The sequence below is a fragment of the Sinocyclocheilus anshuiensis genome, unplaced genomic scaffold (assembly GCF_001515605.1).
Source record: "Sinocyclocheilus anshuiensis isolate Anshui unplaced genomic scaffold, SAMN03320099.WGS_v1.1 scaffold61, whole genome shotgun sequence".
Lineage (NCBI taxonomy): Eukaryota > Metazoa > Chordata > Actinopteri > Cypriniformes > Cyprinidae > Sinocyclocheilus > Sinocyclocheilus anshuiensis.
The window spans coordinates 122,779-127,217 of record NW_015536473.1 but is presented as its reverse complement, the minus strand read 5'-3'; positions in this window follow the sequence as shown (position 1 = coordinate 127,217).

Below are 4,439 nucleotides of genomic sequence, written 5' to 3'. Positions count from 1 at the left end.
GCAGCGCAGAGTAACGCGTCGTGTGTGTGTGTGTGAGGGGAACAGGGTCACATCACAGGAGAGTGAACTGAAAAAAATTCTGATGTCTGTCAGAATCACAGTGGAGTCAGCTGTCTTAACCGTGGCTTGTGTACTGCAAACACATACCAGCTTCATCACTGTGTCTGTTACGCGACTCTGTTCCCCTTTCAGGCTCTGTCTTTACATTTATTTTGAAAGATGAAGCTCGCGATTATGGTAAGTGGTGTTACATTTCCGACGAGTGCTTGCGGTGTTCGGCCAATCACAATGCACTGGGTCAGCTGGCCAATCAGAGCAGACTGCGCTTGTCGGAAGGAGGGACTTTGTAGAAAACGAAGCGTTTGAGAGAGGCGGGGCATAGAGGACCTACAATAATGTACAGTATTTGAAAAATAATGTGTTTTTTGAACATTAAAGCATGTCAACATATTCTGTTACACCAAATACACAAAATAATGATCTTTAAAAAAAGCATCATATGACCCCTTTAAAGTATAGGCCTGTCCTATGTATAATTAGATTAGGCTACTTCTTTCAATAGGTTAGCTATGTTTATATGATTATGTGTGTATTATATACTATAGCCTATATGTAGCACCCTGGTCCTGTAAGGAATGACATTTTGATCCTTTGTCAACCAAAGTCACTTTGTGCAACAGGGAAAAAATCAACTAGAATAACTCTACCTGACACTGAAAACCAAGTAATGGTCACAATTTATAAACAAAAATGATACTGACCGACCGATATGACTGACAAGACAAAATAACAGCAGCATGATTCAAGTGTCTGAACCTGATGAGAATACAGAAGAGCTGTTATGTGACATACAAACACACATCACAAAGAGATTTATACAGTGATAAAACACTTCCTGAGTGGTAAAATAGGCTACTATATATCTAACCACAATACACCCGACTTAATACTTTCAATGTTAGTTTTTATTAAAGATTGAATGCGTGGACTTCTAATGATACAAAAAAAATTAAAATTCCAATAAGAAATATCACACTGTAAGCTTAGTCTTTGGTGTAATCACAAAAAATCAAAATGACCCAAAGGCCCAATGGACAAAAAGAGAAAGCTTTTGAAATTAATGTTCCTGCTACAAACCGATCCTGTCGTCGGAGTATGTAGAACAATGTAGGCCTATTAATTATTAATAAAAACCATGATCATAATCTTCATCATCATCGTAACCACAGCACCGGAGACATCAGCACTGACACGGTGTCTTATCACTTTACTTCACTCATTTCATTTAGGGTTTAGTTTTCCCACAAACAGAAACACAGCTATTGGTAATAGCACACAAAATACACAAGCCTTATACAGGTGCATCTCAATAAATTAGAATGTCGTGGAAAAGTTCATTTATTTCATCGATTCAACTCAAATTGTGAAACTCGTGTATTAAATAAATTAAATGCACACAGACTGAAGTAGTTTAAGTCTTTGGTTCTTTTAATTGTGATGATTTTGGCTCATTTAAAGGTTCTACATGTTCTGGCGACAAAACATCGTAAATTACTAAGTGTAAAAGGTGGCTGCGTTCCACTTTGCTTTTTGAAGCTTATGAAGGATAATGAACAGTGTTGCCAACTAATTTTCAGGGGAAGTTGCTAAAGGAAAGTCGATTTGTTGCTAAAAGTTGCTAAATGACGTTGTGATGTCATTGCGTGATGACGTCAATTATTATTATTATTATTATTATTATTATTATTATTATTATTATTATCAAATTGAACAATTGCAAATAGCAGTAACTTAATTCAAGTGATGTGTGTACTGCTAGGCATCTTTGGTTTCCTCTTTTTGTGAAATTTAGATGGAAAATGTGTGCCTTTTTATTGTTTGAGCCACTTATCAAAAGTTGCTAAAAGTAGCCAAATAACATTTTAAAATAGCTAAATTTGTTGCTAGGTGCTTTTGGAAGAAAAAGTTGCTAGGGTAGTCTGAAAAGTTGCTAAATTTAGCAACAAAATTGCTAAATTGGCAACACTGATAATGAAGCTCCGTGCCGGAACGCGTGTACTGTTCAATTTGAAGCGGCGCTGTGCTGACTGATGAGTGCATGACATCAAAGTACCGCGAGAGCGATTTAAAAGCATGCAGCTCTTTATTGCTCTCGCGGTACTTTGATGTCATACAGTACATCTATCGGGCTGCGCAGCGCTGCTTCAAGTCGAACACACACACCTTTTCTTTCCAATCACGTGAATTCTTAGCTTTATGTGTTTGAGTCCAGACCACTAGGCTACATTATGGAATCCTGCAGAGCAACAATATTATTGTTGTCTTTGATGTTATTACATTGAATTTATTGCCACACTTTAATATGTGAATTGTATTACTGGCAAACTGAACAAATATTTCTGCTTTTAATGGATTAAACAACGGAGCTGCGCACTCAGGTTTAAGGCTGTTATAAATTTGACCTACCACAAGATGCCATTGTCTTTCCCGAAACAATCAGAGAAAAGCTTCAAAGATTTAAGAGGCTTCATTTCTCCATCCCTAACACCTACCACCACCATCACGTGATCCAGGAGCTGTCACAGTTGTTTCTCGTTGATCACGTGTTTCTCTGAAAACAATACGTGCTGTGCTTCAGTGTCATGTGTAACATCATTAATAGGCCTAGGTCTGTACGGCTGCATGCAGCTGGATTTCAGTCGATCGCTAACATTTGTCGCTTAAGCCAAGTTCACACTACACAGCAGACAACATCTCTGTCACCCATCGACTCTATCTGGTCCCCAAAACACGCTATTGTCATGAAAACACACATGAGAAGTGGAACGGGAATGACACGAAACACGTGAAACAGGAGTTGTTTATTTGAAAATGGACGTTGGGAAGAAATTAGCACTGCGCGATGATCTGTCCTGAAAAATTTCGCTCCATTTATTGTGTCTAAACTTTTCTTAAAGGGATAGTTCACCCAATAATGAAAATTTGATGTTTATCTGCTTACCCCCAGGGCATCCAAGATGTAGGTGACTTTGTTTCTTCAGTAGAATACATGATGATTTTTAACTTTAACCGTTGCAGTCTATCAGTCATATAATGCATGGCAATGGTAACAAAATCTATGAGAGTAAAAAAAACATGCACAGACAAATCCAAATTAAACCCTGCGGCTCGTGACGACACATTGATGTCCTAAGACACGAAACGATCGGTTTGTGCCAGAAACCGAACAGTATTTATATCATTTTTTACCTCTAATACACCACTATGTCACTTTGAACAACAAACGAGTCGTCTCGGGGAGTGATTAGTTCAGTCACGCATGCGCAACATTCGATAGGCTCTGTGCTGGAATTAGTTCACCTGTTTCGAGTCTTCGGGTTTTTAGAGTCGTTCGCTCTTCATGTGACAGCCCCATAAGCTTAACCTATGCAGTCTGAGTCGTTCTACTCGAAAAACCCGAAGACTCGAAACCAATCAATTCTCTTTCCAGCTCAGACTGCATAGGTTAAGCTTATGGGGCTGTCACGTGATGAGGTGAGCTAATCATAGACTGAAGACCCAGGTAAACAATGAATTAATCTTTTCTGTTTCTTATAGCATTATATTTTTGTCTTGTTTGTAGTGTGATCAACGTTTGCGTAAGTAGTAGATGTAATAGGGAGGTAACATATAACATTTTAATTATATTTTGCTAAAATGAACGAAATGACTCGAAAAAAAGATTTGTTCATTTTGCTGAACGAGACTAAAAGGTCAGAGTCTTTAAAATGATCCGAAATTCCCATCACTAATTAGATGCAATATTTGTCATGTAGAAAGCCTCCTGAGTCGCGACTGCAAACGGCACATCTATCCGAGCATTTGTTGAAACTACGCTGCAAAAAACAGTTGCTAACCTCACAAACCAATGTCTAGTTGCATAAACGCAGCCACTATGTTAAGACGGTGTTCTGACCAACTAACAGTTAGCCAAGGTGTATTGACTTAAAAAGTGTAACGATCAGTCTTGTAGAAAAAAATGAGACGACCAACTTTAGTATAAGTACTTTGCAACCTTCCACTGTCACATTGTCATATGTACCCACACTTGCATATTTTTAATGATCAGAAACTTAACTTTCACACTAATCAGGAGGACTAATAATAAGAGAGAAGTCCATCAAACATTGTGCTTCTTCTGGCTGTCTGGTTCCACATATGACTGCATGGTGTTTAGAGCGGCCAACGTTTATTTTGAACAAGATCTCTGATGATTTCAGTCTGAAATGAAGTGCTGTTTGAGAAGAACATTGTGTCCGATGCTGTGATGATTTTAAGGAAGTACACTGAATCCACTGGGGTCAGTTTGACCTGCACAGTAAAGATTGCACAGATTTTTTATTTTTATTGTTTAACATAATACAAAGGTTAAATCTAAACACACTATTAATCCACAGAAA